The 18,957-nt window shown below is 35.6% G+C and overlaps 1 long non-coding RNA gene across 3 annotated transcripts in view; it reads right to left on the bottom strand.

The window, feature by feature from the left end:
- The window catches only part of LOC141410858 (uncharacterized), a 165,106-nt gene that overhangs the window by 44,915 nt on the left and 101,234 nt on the right, over window positions 1-18,957 (bottom strand). For 2 of the 3 annotated variants that reach the window (XR_012435633.1, XR_012435634.1), the window contains exon 5: window positions 2,810-2,874. This is a non-coding gene — a long non-coding RNA (uncharacterized lncRNA). Of the gene's footprint in view, window positions 1-2,809; window positions 2,875-10,800; window positions 11,625-18,957 lie in introns of those variants that run through there. The other variant, XR_012435632.1, reaches the window with a different exon arrangement.

The following is an 18,957-nucleotide window of genomic DNA, read 5'->3' as shown; positions in this document are numbered from 1 at the left end:
TCAGATTGGGGTTCCTTTTTATCTCATTGTTTGATTTTAATACTCTCAGTTTGAATTTTTATTGGTTTCTTTTCTTCTACTCACCTTTGACTATATAGTCTCTCAGTTTAGTTTCCTTGCTTAGTTCTTTCTTCTTTCCTTACACTGGTATTTAGTTCTATAAATTTTCCTCTAAACACTGCTTTCACTGATTCCCACAAATTCTATGTCACAGTTTCACTTTATTTACCTAGAAATTAATCAATTATTTATTTTGTGGTACTGGGTTTGAATTTGGGGCCTCATGCTTGCTAAGCAGGTTCTCTACCACTTGAGTCACTCCACTGGTCCTTTTTTCATGTTGGGTATTTTTGAGATAGGGTTTCGCATTTGTTGCCCAGGCTGGCTTTGAACCAGGATCCTCTGATCTCCGCTTCCCAAGTAGCTAGGATTACAGGTGTGAATCACTGGCACCAGGCTTTTCCACTTTTTTTGAAACTTATTCCTTGAACTATGTGTTATTTAGAAACTAGTTTGTATAATCTCCAGATATTTAAGTATTTTCTTGCTAGTGGTATGTGATTAAGTTTCATTTTTGTCTCAAAATATAATTTGTAAGGTTTTTGCTTTCTAAATTTGTTAAGGTACACTTTGTTGCTGAGATTGTGGTTTATTTTAGTGAATGCTCCAATGTGAGTTTGAGAAGAATGTGTATTCTGCTCTTATTGGAGGAAGTTAATAAATGCAATTAGATCAAGTTGATTAATAGTGCTATTCAGGGTGGGTGAATCCTTATTGATTTTTTGCATGCTGGATCTATCAGTTACTGAAACATGGGTGCTAAAATCTCAAACATTAATAGCTTATTTGTATATTTTTCCTTATTGTTTTGATGCTCTATTGTTATGTGCAGTATATTAAAGATTAGTAGGTCTTTCTGGAAAATTTATTCTTTCATCATTATATAGTACCCTTCTTTATCCCTGATCATTTTCCTGGAGCTTGAACTCAAGGCCTTCACCCTTGAGCCACTGCACCAGCCCCAGTTTTTTGTGATAGGAATTTTTGAGATAGGGTCTGGTGAACTATTTCCCCAGTCTGGCTTTGAACCATGATCCTCCTGATCTCTATCTCCTGACTAGCTGGGATTATAGGTTTGAGCCATGAGCACCCGACATCTGAAAAGATTTTGCTGTAGTTCTCACCCTTGCTCCTTTATTAGAAAGTTCCCCCCTTCTAGCTTCTATCAAGACTATTTTCTTTCTTAAAAAATTCTACATATTACTAAGTTCTACATATTACTTGTTTCTATAGCTCATTCTTAAAAATCTCAACTATTTTGGCAATTTTTTCTCATTAACTTTACATCATAGTCCTACAAAATATTCAGTAAACAATGTATTTATCCCCATAGTATAGTCATCCAAAGAGGCATCGAATTGGCAATTTTACTTCTGATCTGGTGCTGTTAATTGCCATGCTGCATTGGTTCTCACAAATAGCATCATACGTCTACTAAAATAATATAGAAACAGCAAATGTTGAATGATTGTCTCATCAAATCAAGCACTTGCTTTTACTATATTGACTTCTTATCTCCTTGGTTCTGACTTTGCACTCCCTCTGAGTTCTATTTCTTGTGGCAAGTAAGAAATCAGTGCTGAGGTGTATGTACTTAACAACATTGTCATATTTATTGATAGGTTGCATGCTTAAAAAACAGAAAGAATATCCATTTCCTTCTTAGCCACTTGTAACAAATTCTAATTTTAACCACTACTCTTTGGTAAAAATTATATTAGCACAGAAATTTACAATTTAAAAAATGTCCATTTAACCAGGGGTAATAGTGCATGCCTATAATCCCAGAAACTAGGGATGTTGAAGCAGTAGGATCTCAAGTTTGAGATTAAACTGTAATTTAGGAAGACCCTGTCTCGAAATAAAGTAAAAAAGGACTGGGAGATGTTAGCTTAGTGATAGAGTGCTTGCCTAGCAAGTGTACAACCCTTCTGGGTTTAATCTTCAGCATAAAAAAAAGAGTAACCATTAATAGTTTACCTGATAACAAAGAAAAGCTTGAAAGAACTTACACAATAGAAATACTACTTGCTACGCATTCTTTTAACTAATGACAAAATAACTTTACTAAAAAAATGCCATTGAAATCCAATAAGCTTTCCAAGAGATTAACTAATAATTTGCCTTAAATTGTCCTATGGTTTGTGCTCCTATACATGTATTCTCCTAACATTCAGAAACAGGTGACATATGCCTGTAATTCTAACTACTCAAGAGACAGAAACAGGAGGATCACAAATTTGATACCAATTCAGACAAAGCTAGCAAGACCTTATCACTAAATAAATAAATGAATAATAAATGAGTAAATAAAAGCAAAAGTGTTGGGAGCTTAGCTCAAGTGACAGACACATTGCCTAGAAACATTGAGGCCCTGGGCGCAATCCCTAGTACAACAAAAAAAAGAAATAGTGTTTGATCAGGAGTTTGTAGGCACAGCTATTGGCTCCTATTTTTAGTCATTCCCTGACCCTGAACAAAAGTAGATAATTTTCTGAAAACTGTAAATTTTTAAAAACTCAGTGCTTTTTTTCTACTGCAATCCTGTCATTATCTGAGCCCAAACTGGCTCTTCAAAAATCTAGAATGTTTGCGTTCTGGGGTCTTTCTTCAATTCTCCTCAGGCAGCAGGGCAAGGAGGGAGGTCAGAGCTCAGAATCTTGACTCCTGATTGCAAGGGCAGCACAGGAAAAACAGGAGAAAAAAGACATGAATCCATTATAGGATAATAGCGAGAGCAGGCACTTACCAAGTGAATTGGGAAGGAAATTTCTTAGCAGGCCTTAAGAACGTAGAGGAAAAGGAGCAGTGAGTCTGAAATACAAAATTGAAAAGCATGGCAGATGTACGATTCGAGACTTCCTGATAAGATTCCTTCTGGAATTCAAAAGCCTCTGAAAGGAGCAAGACAGTTGGCTGCTGGGTTCAATATGTAAACATGGTGCTGAGTGACACAGTGAAGATGTTTATTACAAAAGTTAATGCAGTGTCAGGGTGGAAGATCAATATTTAACTTGATTTCATTGCAATCTGTTGGTCTGCCTGGGAATACAGAGTGGAAAATTAACAAACCAGAAAAGGAAAATGTGAGGGAGTTTTTCATAAGCAAACTGTCACATCATGGACACTGATATTTGTAGTAGTAATAATTATTTTGCTTTGCTCGTTAGTACACATTTTTTACATAATAATGTTCACATATTTTTATTAATTTGAGTAATATTATTTTTATTAATTTGAGTAATATATTAAAATTTTTTGTTGGCCTCAATATCCAGGTAGTTAAAGAATTTTTGAGATCCACTATGTCAGTTCTCTTGACATGTTCCATTAAACCTGAAGGAAGAGAGTTGTTATGTGGCTTTCCCAAGGTTATTTAAGTTATGTGGAAGTATATGCAGGAAAATACAGTGACTGCCACTTTACAGGTAAGGAAAGAGAGACAAGGATGAAGCGTGTTGCCTAATCCTTGAGTGCAGTCTTGTTTGTTACCTGATGAGCCTGTGATTGATACCTCGGGCATTCTCATTGTAAAAATATCATTAACCTTCTGCTATAGAACCTACTCTGCAAGTGTTAGTTAGCTAGTCCTTAACATACTGTAGAAGAAATAAAGATCATTCTCCATATAGAAATAAAAAAGATAATGCAGGAGGCAGAGATGGAGGATCAGGGCCTGGGAAAAAATTAGCAAGATCTCAGAAAACAACCTGGGCATGGAAGCACATGTAAGTTCCACTTAGGAGGGGAGGACTTCAGTTTGAGGCCAGTCCACGGTAAAAAGTGAGAGACCTTATATGAAAAATAAACCAAAGCAAAAAAGGGCTAGGAGCATGACCCAAGTGGTAGAGAGTTTATCTAGTAAGCACAAGGCCTTGAGTTTGAACCCCAGTACTACCCCGAAAATGTGCATATATATGTATATTTAGCACATATTTTAAATATATGTATATACACAAGCATACAAGTATATATATTTGTCATATATACTTGATATAGTTGATGCTAGACACAGAGATGAATTAAAATGGCTTCTCACACTCCCTTTTAATTTGGCAAGTTGGGTAGTGTCTACTCAGGTTATTGCAATCTTATGCAGCATTTTAGTCTGAATTTAAGAAAGTCTCATAGGAAAAGGAATCTAAAAAATAAATTTTCCAGTGTATTATTCTTTAGAAAAAGCAGCACTAGAGAAAAATGCTGTGTATTTCCTGGGAGTGAGGAAGCCTGTGAAAAGCCCCCCGGGGAGAGAGAGTGAAGTGCGGTGGTTCTGTGCAGCAGCAAAGGCGTGACCTCACAAAGGCTGCATGCCCTGCAGGGCCTGTGGAGCTTGCTCCTGTCAGAGGCGTGATTAGTGCAACCCCCAGTGCAGCTGTCCACGGAGGGTGACCAATTTAAACAAGGAGTCAGCCCGTTAATTACATTGTCAGCAATAAATATAACAATGGGCCAGGGCAGCAGCCCAGTCCTGTGATGCATCCAAGCAGCCATCTGTACATCTTCCCATCCACTTGGCACTTGTTGCTGCAGAATTGGTTCTAATACGTGGCATAGCAGTCAGGTAATAGGCAAGACCTACATTCCATCTCTGTAAGGCTGTTTTCATTAAGTTTACTCATTCCAAGAAATTAATTTGGGGTATAAATTGAGGACTCTGCAAGAACCTTGTCCTTAATGATAAATAAACACCATTTATTCAGTCTTGTATTTATTCATTTCCCTAACATTTATTGAAAGATTTCTGTTGGCCAGACCCACACTGAAGAAGTACATCTGTGAGGAGAACTGAGTGCACCTTTGTGGTAGAACTCACTGTACATTAACATACAACACTAGTGATTTTCTAGGTGTTTTGTGCCAAGGCAATGGATCGTTCTCTCTTTGACAAATTCATTGTTATGATCTATGTGGACAATTAAATTACTGAATTGCCTAGTTCTTCTTCATTTTGTTTTGTTTTATAATTGCTTTTGCTACTCCTTTGTTGAACTTTGAATAAATTTTAAAAATAGTTATTAAAATACAATATAATGGTGAAATGGAAAAGCCTATGTACAACTTGCCCACTTAAATTAAAAACAAGGCCTGTTACTTCATGTTATTATTACCTGATTTATTATTCCTTTAGCTAACGTTGGTGAATTGCTAGTTTGATAACCATACCTTACTTTCAGTTAGAGTTCATGAAATCCAGAGGAATACTGCTCCATTCTTGTTTCTCAGTATTCAGAGTACTTTAGAATCAAGTGGACTTTCCTCTCTTCATACCCAGAGGGGAACACTTCAGGTTTAGTACTAAAACAGCAGAAAAGCTTGACTGAACATCATTCTAAGACCGTTCCTATTTCATCTTTCCTTTTTTTTTTTGTCTCTTTTTAAAACTATTGCTCTATTTTTTCATCTTTTTTAACCCAGATTTAGACTTGCCATCTCCTATTCCAATCCCAAAGTATGAAGTCAGAACAAGTATTTTAAGTGAACGATTACTTAAACTTCCTTGTTCTTACTTCCAAAAGCAGATGAGATAAATACTCTATACTTGTCTCATGCTAGAGGCTTTTTTTTTAATGAATTTTTTCTAAAATGAGCAAGAACAAAGAGACAGGAGGAAAAGAATAGGAATTGCAGTAAATCCACCTTACTCCATTTGTTTCATTTTTTGCTTCAAATAGTTTTTATGATGAGTTATTTTTAAATAGCCTATGATGAGAGGAAGAGAAAACGTTGACATGTGATTTCAAATAAAATGTAGATTTGGATGGAAAATGATTTTTGATTATGTGATAGTAACTGCTGTACTCTTTCAATAATCTTTTCTAGGTTGTAAAAAAATAAAAGTAATAAAAAGTGTCCCTTTTCTTTTCTCTGTCTCTCATATCCTAGTTATTTATTTTATCCTATATCTTTAAATACTTAATATTAAAATTTAGGTGTTATATGCTATTAAAAAGCAATGACTATAGTCTATGCTTGTGAAGAATTTATAGTCTTATAGTTACAGTTGAGAAGTTGACAAGTCAGAAGCAATTTTGAGTCCTTGTTTAAGTGCCCTTGATTATGAAAGCTTTTTATAAGACAGATGTAAAGCCTAGAATTGGGGAATCTGAAAAAGCTTCTTTAGAGGCAGCATCCTCTAAGTAGAAATCTGAAGAGCGGCTAAACACCAATGAACTAAATAGGGATAGGAATCATTGGGGTCATTGAAAATATCAAGAACAAAGGCCAAAAGTGAGAAGAGAACATAGGATTTACAGGATCAGTTCTTTTTGTTACCTTTTCTCCACTTCAAAATGGAAAAGCCTGTGAGTTCTAGATTAGAAAGTATATGTGCACAGGTGTATCTTTCTGCTTATCTAGATGATAAGGAGAACACTTATCTAGAGAAAGATAGGATCACCTGAGAATTTTGTTTAAGAATTTCTGTAGAGAATGAACAAACACTTAAAATATAGATAATATAATGAAAAATGTGCTATTTGCAGGGTTCTTCATGATGTGATAATCATTGTGCTAAATGATTTATTGGAAGATAAATTGTATGGTCACTTTAACTTCTGCTAAGTGAGTAGGAATGAGGAAGGTGTGCTATTAAACCTGAACTGTATGTATAATTTTTGAAAAGAGGAAAAACATACATGGTATATTCAAACGCAAAGAAGAGATTAGTTTGTTTGGGAATGGAGGCTGCAAGTCAGGGAGTGTTAGAAGCAATTTGTTGGAGATTGAGGCAAATATGTGGATTGTTGGTTGACAGAAAAAAATAGGGCTTCTTTTATCATTAGTGGGGAGCCATTGAAAATTTTAGATCAGAATGTTGACTGTATTATAGGACGTGATTTAGAAAGATAGGTATAGGACAAATTGAATGAAGGGAAGTGTGGAGTAAGGGATACAGTTATTAATAGAGTTCAGCAGTCTCGATATGTAGTCATGATGGACTAGACCGAACTGAAGAAAATGAAGTGAGGGTTAGGTATGAAACTATCATAAAGATGAATTCTAAACACCCAAATGAAAGCATATAAAAAGTAGTTGGACTTAGGACTGGAGTTCAGAGAGAAGTCTATGTGTAAGGGTAAATGTGAGAGTCCAGTTTTGACATTTTCTATGTGGCCTTAGACAAGTTGCTTAACCACTTTGAACTTCATTGTGATTTTTTTCCAGTTTTGGAAATTGAACAAAGGGTCTTGTGGTTTCTAGGCAAATGTTCTACCACTTCAGTCACACTCCTGGTCCTTTTGCTTTTAGTTTGTTTCTCAGATAGGATATCATGTTAACTTTTGCCTGGTCTGATCTTAAACCACAATCCTCCTGTCTCTGCTTCTTGAGCAGTAGGGATAACAGGTATGTAACACTAGGCCCAACTAATATGATTTTTTTTTTAAGTTTTACACAACAAAATAGTGCTTATTTTGTGCATCAATGAGTATCTGACTCTCCATAAAAGTTGGCTAATTTGTACATTAATTTGTATATTAATCTAGCAATTACTAAATTCCTGCTATGTTAGTAGCTTTGTAGCTTATTATGAGAAATACAGTGTTAATTAAACATAAGTCTAGTCTTAGCAGCTTTTGGTCTGAGAGGAGAGATTTACTTAATTCGTCAAAATATGCAATACACAGAGGCACATAAAAATAATATTGAATTTTGAGGTGGGAGTTATTCCAGTTTTGGGAGGCATTCATAAAAAGAAAGCAAATGAGTTGGGCCCTGCCAAATTACTAGTATACAGATGTATTAAGATGATAGTGAAGGACATATTTAGCCAAAGGAACATCACCACAGTAAGATATTTTATCTTTCTATCCTAACAAATAATAATCCAGTGATTAAGTTCAGATTAATTTATGGTTATAAAAATTTATAAAAATAGCATTAGTATGAAAAAAGCTTAGAAGTAAGGCCATGAGATCATTCAGTGCTTTAAATATTTGGATGAGGAATGTAAAGGAATCTCATATGAGGGAAGAGGAGGGAAGACGATATCAGAACAGTGCATTATTTAGAAGTAGTTTGATCATATTTTAAATGACTTGATCTAAAAGACCTCTATTAGGCTGTTCTCCTATTTTGAGAGAGAAGTAACAAGGACTTGTACTTGGATGCAGGCGATAGAATGAGAAGAAGGCAAATGAGGGAGATATTAAAAATATAGATTAGAAACTTCAGTTCATTGATCAAGGGCAATCAAACAATCATTGGACATATGGAAGCTTCATACCCAAGAGAAATGGCCACACAATTGGCAAACAATGGTGATTGGATCTACAAAAATCCAGTTTATTCCATTCTGGCTTAATGGGTTTCAAGTGCATGTAGAATAGCCATGTTCTGACTGATAGTTACAAGACAGTTGGAAATATGGGGCAAAAACTTAGGAAGAGGTCAAATCTGAAGATATTAAAATGAGCATCAATTACATATGACTGAAGTAATTCAACTTTCAAAATACCAAGACAGAAAATGTAAAGAGAAGAAGAAAAATAAATTTGACAGAAATGGAGAATAATAATCTTGACAGGGTAACATGAAGGCAGAGAAAGAAAAGAAATAGAGAAGTAGGAGTTCTAGAAGAGATGGTGCCACATTCATGGAGGAAAGACATTGGCTGTTGCTAAATTAATTCTGAAGTAGTTGTCACAGGGACAAGGGAGTTCACCATCTTGGTATTTGTAGGACAAAGTGAATTTAATTTGGCAGCAGAATGGTGACAGAGCACCAGAAAGAAGTTGGCACTGCAGAGATGGACATGTGAGTCGTGTTAATAGGAGGATCAGATAAAGCTGGGGAGAAACAGGGTAATGAGGAGAGTTAAACTAATTAGAAAAGAACACTGTGGCTTGAGCTTTAGCACAAAAGGAGAATGTGAGTGAATCTTTTCTGTGGTTGTTTCAATGATAAATAGGTTTAAAATGTCTAGCATGCCTATTTGGGTGCACTCTGCTGCTAATGAAGATGTGTGTGGCAGATGTTTAGAAAGATCCCTAGATTTGTGGATATTGGCCTAGATAAACACCCATTATTTAAATATTCTTGCATATCTACACTTTTTTTCACTAATAAATGCTTTCATTTAACCTTTATTGTTTAAGGAGGCCATTTTATGTCAATATTCTAGATATTATTTCTTCATCATTTTTTAAACATTTTTTTTGTGGCTCACTCAAAGCTGTGGGTATTTTCTTGAAACTGAAATCATCCTGATTTTTGTGAAAGCTAATGGCTCAGTTTTCATTTAGAAATGGCTCAGAGTCCTCACTAGCTCCCCTGCCTGGGTGTTGTACATGCATGATACTTGCCTCAAGACAACAGGAAGTATCCAGATGCAGCAAGAGGAAGATAGGTGCTGTACCTCCAGGGCCCTTTTCCACAGTTAAGACTAATTATTTGCTCCCTTATAGTACCTTGCTATGATATGTATCACTGGGAATTTTATACCATAGGAAAAACCTATTATCTCCTCCTAGAGATCTTTCATAGTTTCTAAAACCATTTGTAAGAATACATACAATTTTATCAAGCTACAGAAAGGGTCTCTGGTTCCTTCACTAAAACATTTAACCTTATAGGAGATTTTAGATGTTCTTAAGAGGAGAAAAGCAGAGTGTAGTGAATTTATATCTTTTGGAATTTCCCAGCCTGTGTATCTGACTACAGGCATCTGACTGCCTAGTGCTCTGTTAGAATTAGGCAAGATGTTAGGCCAGTTGTAACTCTTTCTGGTGAGGCATGTTTCTCAAGATCTGTTCCTAACAATCTCCAGCCCATTTCTTTCTCTCCCTAAAATAACTGCTTTCTCCTAAACCAAAGCTTGCTGTGGACAACAGCATTTTGTATACTCTGTCAAAATGTCCAACAAGCTTTGGACTATAACATGATGCTGCAGCAGTCTCTAAGCATGTTCACTCTGTTCACTTAATTCTTTATTATTGTGGTGATTTATATTCTGAAGCCTCAACTCTGGCCCTTTCACCAGTGCAGATACTCCCATTCCTTGTATGCTGTAACAAATTTAAGGCAATAAGTACAATATGGTGGAAAGATGTCAGGAGAATAAATAATACCTGGGTTGTGGCTAAAGTTTGGCATTCTGAATCTTAGCTATCTCCTGAGTAAGATGAAAATATCTGAGTCTGATAATCTCCAAGGACCAAGGAAAGGCCAAGCCTCAGAGTCATTGGTTGCCTAATAATTTGGTAGCCCTCCAAACTGATAATCTTCTAACAATTGTTCAACATGCATTTAGTACAATCAAGATCAATAAGATCAATGTGCAAAAACCAGTTTTCTTCCACTGAGGCCCTTGTCCACATTGGCAGCAATGAGATCAATTTATATTTTATCAGGTACACAAGGACTCACTCCCTTTTGTTTTCTGGCCTTTATTTCATTTGAACTCTTATTCCGTTCCAGCATCCTTTTTGGACTAGTTCTAAAAATACCCATTGCTCTAGCTCTGATAATGTTCCTGTCATCTACACTTAATTTAATGATCTATGCCCTTTCCTGCTTGTATATGTTCTTCTGCTTAAAATAACCTTACTGTCTTTGTCCTCCATATATCCAAATAGTCAACCATTGTTTCTTCTGTGAATAACTTTTTCCTGATTGCTAAAGACAGAATTAGGTATACTTAACTCTGTCCTTCCATGTACGTTTTTTGTCTCTTTTCAAAATTTATGGCTATAATTTGTTTATATATTGATATTCAATAATATTAATAATGTCTAAGAATTTAATAATGCTAGTAATAGAGTATGAACCAATAGGGGGTTAAAACTCTGTGTTTGGTTTTATGTTAATGTTCTTCAGTGTCCATAATACTCAGCTAATGTGAAAATAATGCAATAATGTTTTTGGGCATCATAAGCCAACACCAAACTCAATGATTGTTAACTTCAAGTTTGTATTTTTATGCATACATTAGTAGATCATCTGGAAAAATCCCTAATTAAGCCTGTAGATCAGTGAATTTGTTGAAGTATCTCTTTAGCATGCACCATATGGTGAGGTCCATTGGATGGTGTGAGAGTGGCTATTCTTGTCAAGAATGACAAAAGAACGACACAATTCAAACTTGTGTTTAATTCATATATGCTATATCCCACTATTCAAAGGAAGATGTATGGACACATCCAAAGACAAGGAGCACAAAAGCACACTCCTCTCACCCTGTAGCCATAAAAAGAATAGGGGTGTGTAGCATGCTATGCAGAGTGAAGAATTAAGACTACTAATTCAATCTGCCTTAGTACTTGCTGCTGAATGTGTTAAATGAATCCATAGGCATGATTAAATTTCAGAAGTATAGGCAACTCAGCAAGGATATAGTTTATTAAGTGGGGAAAGCTGAGGGCAAAGTACTAGTCTATGTTGCAAGTTGTGCTATTATCTGAGGTTGTTCATGAATTAATAAAATAGAAGCCAAATGGTGTGACCCAGCCATGTCCATTGGCAACAAGAAGTGCTGGATAACTGCTGCATCTTCTGTGATTCACTCCTTAATCTGGACTTAAGTTTAGGCATAAAAACAGCTTTTTTCATATCCCGAGAGTAATTGTCTACAAGGGAGAAAGGAAAGAAGAGGTTATTCCTGGTACCTGTGTAAATCCCTGATACCAAGGTAAGAAGATCCTAGCTTTCACTAAGATCTTTAGCTTACTGAGAATACCCACAAATTCTCACTAGGATTTGTTCACAAGCAATGATTCTTCTCTTTGCTAAAGAAAAGACATATATGATTCCTTTAATTCTAAAATGAAGGGAAGATATCAGATAAATCAGTTAACACTGAGGAGTTAGGATGGAGAGATAATCGTTCACAGAAAGCATGTCTAAATGGCTGGGGAGAGCTTTGATATTTCACATGTTTATAGAAAGGTCATGAGAACCTCCCAAATGAAAAGTGTCATGGAAATGTGAAGGCTAGAGTGAAACCTTATGCTAACTCTTTAGAAAGTCAGGATTTTGAGAGAGAGAAAACAGTAGCAGAGATTTGAATTTCAGGAAGAGTCAATCAGGAGGGAGTAGGTCAGGAATTCAGTTATCAGAGGAGTCTGAATCTAAGACAGAATTGTGTGGTAAGGGAGGAACATGAAACTCCACAAATAATTCCAAGGCATTCTGTGGAGTTGGAGCCAAGAGTCAGGTGACAGCACCAACAACTTTAGCTGCAAGTCAAAGGAAGGCTACCTGGGAAAGAGTACTGGTATGGTCTAAATCTGTCTCCCAAAATTCGTATGCTGAAACTTAGTCACCAATGCAATAGGATTAAGCAGTGGAGCCTTAGGAAGTGATTAGGTCCTGAGGGCAGAATCTTCAAGGACCAGGATGGGATTAATACCCTTAAAAAAAGATTAAGGGAATGAGTTTGCTTTTTCTCCATAAGGATGTAGCAGAAAGGCCCTCATCAGATACCAAGTGCCAGAGCTTTGGTCTTGCAATTTCCATCCTCCAGAACTTTGAGAAATACATTCTCTTTTTTAGAGAAATTGCCCAGTCTCACACGTTCTGTTATGGCAGCAAAAATGGACTAGAACAACACTTTCTCCACAGAAACCAAGGAGGTTGGAGGCCTTAATCATAGAATATAAAGTGGCTGGATTAGGAGATCCTTAGTCCAGTATTTGAATGCCTGCAGTTTAGGGGAAAGAGACAGGACAGAGAAGCTAAGGATGTGATGGGCTGCTGTAAGACCTGTGCCACTCTGAGTGATGGGAATCCAGTGATAATTTATCTTTCCTTGATCATAGTTTGCATATCAGTATGTCCTCATATTCTGGGAAGTCACGAACCAAGTAGGGACTGCAAAGCCACAGAAGAGCAAGTGAGGGAAGGTAGTAAACGCCCAAAATGTAAGTACTCTTCTCTTCCTTCCTACCTTACTTCTTAGTACTTCTTCCCTCCCCTTCAGGATTTTGTGAAAAGTGATTTATAAATTATTGCAAAGCACTTGGAAATGGTAAAGCACTTAACAACATTCCAAACCAGGCCATGCATGGAAAATTCGCTGAGAGTTGTGGGAATTTCTTTATGTTTTCAAGTCCCAATGAGACTTTGCAAAGAGTGATACTTTTATTTCCTATATATGAACTTTAAGTTAAGATGTATATAAATAAAAAAAGTAATGCTATTTGACCTCTTCTGGACAAAGGAATAGAAACTCTAACTTTTACCTATATGTTCTGTGTACCCTTAGCTATACATCTTTCTCAGCCTCCATTGAAGTATTTATGCACAAAGAGAAAAATAAAAAAAATGAAAACAAAAAAGTTAGAAAGCAATGCTTCCAGAACAAACCTGTGTATTATATCTAATTATCTATGTATTTATTTGTTAAAATATTCAAAAAATAAGAGGCAGGAAGAATGGATAAGGATCCAATAATTAGTCAACATATACACATTCTGAGTTTGTAAATCTGTTCAGTGATGTCCCAGGAAACTGGGAGGTGACTCAAGTATAAGACCAGCCCCTTGTCTTCACAGCTTCCAACTCAGTAGTGAAGATAGAATGAATATGCTTGTAATGAAATGAAAAATATAAGAAAGTATGATGTGGCATTGATATACATGTGTGTTCATGTGTGTGTGTATGTTTATAATAAGATTCCTAACATGACATACACATAAGGAAGTTTTTTTCTAACAACTATAGTATCATAGAATGAAAGGAAGATATTCAATTAACAGAAATTTCTTTTTTTTTTTCTGACTGGAGTTTGAACAGAAAATTCTTTTTTCCCCCAAATTTTAAACATTTATTTCCCAATTTCATATTTGAAATTGGGTATATGGTATCTATAATAGTCTTTATTTTTTTACAAAAGTTTATTTTTTTTACAAAAGTTCTTACAACATATCAAATGTATCATATTTGAATTCGCTCCCTCCACCATTCTCCTTTAACCCCTCCCCCCATTCTTGGAATAGTTTCGATAGGTATCATTTTTCCAATTACATACATGTATACACAGTATTTGTACCATATTCACCCTCCTACACCCTTTCCCCACCACCTTTACCTCCCACTGGTACCACCCCCCCTCCCCAGGCAGGACCTGTTCTACCCTCCTGAAGAGAAAATCCCTGTTGAAACTTTTTCAGCAACACTATTTGAAATAATAATGGCTTGTATTATGTGTGTTAGTGAGTACTGGGAATAAAGAATCCATTTTGAAACAAAAATCTCAATGATTTCACAAGTTAGTCTTATTTAACATTGGTCATGTTTCAAGTATGTGATGCTTTTCTAAATCAATACAAAAGTTCTAAGGAAAATTTTAGATCTGTCTTGCTAGACTTCTTGAAATGTCAATTGATCAAGTAATGGTTGATCTACACAATTTTAAACCAGGCATTATTCTTTACCTAAATTTTATCAACTCTCAAAATGTGGAGACATGGTGTGGAAATAAAATATTAACAATGAAGCTTAATTTTGGACCCAATCTCCCACCTATCCAGGTTTGCTTTACCTTGTCATACTTGCTTTCTCTGACCCACATCAGTGTCCTGCTTTTTCAACATTCCCAAACATGAACACTCTATGTCTATGTCTTTGCCTTTTGCTTATGCAGGTTTTTCTGCCTGGAATGTTTTTCCCTTCTAAGTACAAATGAACACCCAAAATGTGACCTTTAAGAATCAACCCAGGCAACAAGCTCTTTATGAATCCATCCCTGATACTTATATGCCACTCATTCTTCTGGGCATAATGAAAATACTGTCCTCTAGGGTTCCACAGCACTTTGAGCATATTTCTATTATGTCATTTACCAGATGGTTTTAGGTCTATACAATTAATTACTCATATACTTTTTCCTACTCACTACATTTGAGTTCTTTGAGGGCAAGCATTCTAGATTTCAGGTATTTCTATTCCTAGAGTATAGTATAATGTTTAGAAGTTAGCTGGTGTTCAATAAACAACAATAAAAAAAGACTGCAAGAATTTGTTTTAGTGAGGCATGATAATCTAGAGATAAAAAAAGAGAGATAGGTCATCTAAGATTAGTATTCATACTAGGTTGGAAATTCTCTTTCTATTTTAATCTCTCTCTCTTCTTTGAAACTTCTAGCTAAAAAAGCAAAATCTTTCTAGGTCATAGGATTGGCAGACGGTCTGTGAGTGCCTTAATTTTTTTCTGGAAAATAGTTGGTAGGCATGTGCCTAAGAAAAACATTGAAGGAAATGCATGGGAAGACAATTTTCAATTAGTATTAAAAAATATGTAAGCTATAGATCAATAAACTATCTGCATTTGGAAAAAGAAATCCACAAAACAATTTCCTCCTTGCTTCAACATTTAAGCTACCAATTAATTTTTTGCTTATTGAAACACCATCTAGATTATTCATTCTCTAGATATTTGGCTTTCTCACCTCTCTTACTGCTGCCCATATTTGTTAGTTGTATTATTTCATATGTATCAGAAGATAAGTAAATGCTAGAAAAACATGAAAAGTTGAAGTTAATCAGTGACTTTCTTTTTAACAATTTTTCTGGGCAAATATTTGGGGATTATATCTATTAATTATGTTCATGACTTCATAATCTCTCTAATAATAGCTATAATTTACATTATATGTATGTCCATTTACATCTGGTAGCCTTTAAATTGAGCATTTTTATCTTTTATACTGATCATAGACCCAGATATGCTAGAAATACTGCATTTGCTGATGTATTTTAGGTATTTTGAAAATGTTTTAAATTCCAATTCTGGTAGGTTACTTAATCCTGGGTAGTAAATTTAGGGATTCGTACTGTTTATGTCAAATTTCCAAGACCGTTCACACTGTTAATACCATGACATATTAAGGCTTTGGAGGGATATCCTTCCAATCTTGACTTAGTTTTACATTTTATCATGAAGACTCTCATTTTCTCTGTTGACATGGTCCATGCAGGTCAAACTTCTGCTGTTTCTGTGCCAGAATTGAGGAAGAGGAATCTTAATAGAGAGAGACACAAAGACCCCTGGCCACTTTCAGATATTCCCCTGTAAGCCTTGTTGCCTACAAGGGTGCAATTAGGAAGCATTACCAGGTCCTGGACATTCCATACTTGTCCCTCCTCTTCCTATCATGGGGAATCCCATTTTAGTTTCAAAGCATTCTTTCTCTTTCACATTCCTAAAGACATTTGCCTTTTACCTATGATCCTTTTTCCCTCCTTAGCTTTTCGAACTAAAAGCCAAGAAATATTTTACAGGAAGCTGCTTTTGCAGCTTTCTTCTCTGTCATGTACATTTCCCACAGCAATAAGCACAATGTCTCACCTATCTGAATTGGGAGAAAGAAAAAGGTAAAAATAGAAGTAAAATGTGTCTCAAAAGAGCATCCAGCTATAATAAATATAAGAATTTCTGAGTGGAAGAATGAATTAATCATGTATTCAGAGTCACTAATCAATTGTAGACTCTTTCTACCACAGCCTGTATTTCTCTGAAAATTCATCCATTTGGTTCCCATGAAGGAATTAAGAAAACAAGGAACTGAAGTTGTATCAATTTCATTACTTAACATTTGTTTAAAATACAACCAATGATGTGTGAAATCATATAATTATTATATGAATATAATTTGTTAATTCATATTTTCACTGAAAGTTAATTGTAAAGTTCTTGCTTGACAAATTTTTATATTTCTTTCACTTCGTTAGGTAATATATATAATATATATCTCTCAGTCTTGAGGATGTTTTGGCCAAATTAAGATGCTTGTCTTGGTAAATGAAGAATTATAAACGTAATGCTCAATTTTCATTTTGATTACTCCTCTCTACATTAGGCAGCATTATTCTGTGGAGAGAAGTTAAATTTTTAAACATCCCTCAGAATTTTGATACCTAAAAGATAGATTATAATTAAAAATAGCTGCCTTAAGATGAACTCAGAAGTGACAGTGGTCTCATAACTTTATGATACTAAGTATGAAAAATAAATTTTGAATCAAATAAGTTGTAATGATTAATTTCTCCAATTTGACTGAGCTAAGGGATGCCCAGATACCCTGGTTATGTCTGTAAGGATGTTCTGAGAAGAGATTAGCATTTGAATTATCGGACTGAGTAAAGAAGACCTACCTTCATCAATGCAGGGGGCAGTTATTCAATCCATTGAAGACATGGATAGAACAAGAGTGCCAAGGAAGCATGATCTGGGATATCCACCTTTCACAGCCCTCAGACCTTGAGACTGCTGGTTCTTGTGTTTTTCGGACTATTGGCTCCCTTGATTCTCAGTCTTCACCACTAGTTTTTCTAAACTATCAGCTTGAAGATAGCAGAACATGGGACTGATCAGTCTCCATAACCATGTATGTCAATCCCTCATAATGAATTTCTTTCTATTTATCTACTTCTATTTCTGTATATGACCTAACAGTTCTATTTCTCTGGAGAATACTGACTGACATATAACTATTTGAATCATTTAATGGAAGTAAAGGAACAAAACCTTCCTTTCTTTTTTTACTAATATTAATATTTTAAGTTTACAGGGAACTTTCATATCCTGTGTATTTCTCATTTAAACTTAATGATTCTCTGTTTTATCTTCATTCATACAGATAAAACTGAAAGTCAGAGATAAGTAAGAAGCTAAAGGTACATATAGCTAGAAGCAACATAGGTCTTTTTCAATACTATGTTAATGCAGTAAACCATAAGGATTTTTCTAAATTATAGATTTTTATCCAAATATGTGGCTGTCCACTCAAATACTGTTGTGTAAGAGAAGAATTACTATCTTGGCAAGATCTAATTTGGTAACCTCACCTACCACATCTAACCACATGCATCCTCCTTCAGTAAGATCACAAGGTGAGTGCCATGTTCATGCACAGCTCAGGGTTTTGCATAATTATTAGCTGGTACCCTATGACTTTACCCTTTTCTATTCCCAAGAAGGAAGTACACACAGCTAGCCAAACTGCAGGTTAGAGCAAGAGTCCTCAACTCTTCCAAGTCTACCCAAGATTTCTGACACCAGGATCAAGGAATTAAATTCCAACTACAAAGTTAGAGGAAGATTCTACACAAGACTACCGTCACTTTGGATAAGAACTGAAAGTTTAGGAGTGTCCACAAACCCTCTTCGAAAATGAAAATTTCTCTCAAAGACTCAAACAACTCTCTGATACCTTTAGTTATGAGCAATTACAAGGACAAGTTACAAAGTTGAACCAATCAGAGGAAAAAGAAGCATTAAACAGATTCCAGGAGGATTCAAACTTCAAAGTTTCTGTTGTTCTCAGGATACATTACCCTCCCTGTCTCTATATGTGATAATGCTCAGGGAGTATTGCCAGCCTGGGAAGTTCCCCTGATGTTCTCTGTGCAGAATTTTATTAGGACTTTATAGCATAGATATGATTGATTGATTAGTTCCCACATGGTTGAACTCAAGCCAGTCCAGGAGATTGGGCTAATGTGATCTGAGAGACACACAATGAGTCATCACACAGCATAAGGTCTGATGGGCCCACCATGAATCATCTTATTAGCATCAATTATCAGGTGTGGTCAAAAGAGCCCATGCAGAATAATAAAATATACTTCCATCACATAGAAAATTCCAGGTGCTCAGAGGTTATGTCCCAAGAGCTGTGTTCAAGGGTCAGACTTCTCTTCATGCAAGGCCAAAGTATTTACCACACAAAAAATAACAGAACTCAGTGAGGTACTGACATTATTTGAAGGAGAGAGCTTTGAATCATCTCTAATTTATTCCAACGAGTGAATCAGTCACAAACCTGAGCATGTTAATATTATTAGAAATAAGTTGCATCACACCTCACAAATGATTGTCATCCATCCTATCAGTGTTTCTAGATGATGGAGTGAGAGCTGCTGTTCTAGTCACCCAGGAAACTCCAGGTGCTTCTTTAC

Source organism: Castor canadensis, chromosome 9 (genome assembly GCF_047511655.1).
Source record: "Castor canadensis chromosome 9, mCasCan1.hap1v2, whole genome shotgun sequence".
Lineage (NCBI taxonomy): Eukaryota > Metazoa > Chordata > Mammalia > Rodentia > Castoridae > Castor > Castor canadensis.
Note: the sequence above shows the minus strand (reverse complement) of the source record. Positions and strands in the feature narration are given on the sequence as shown.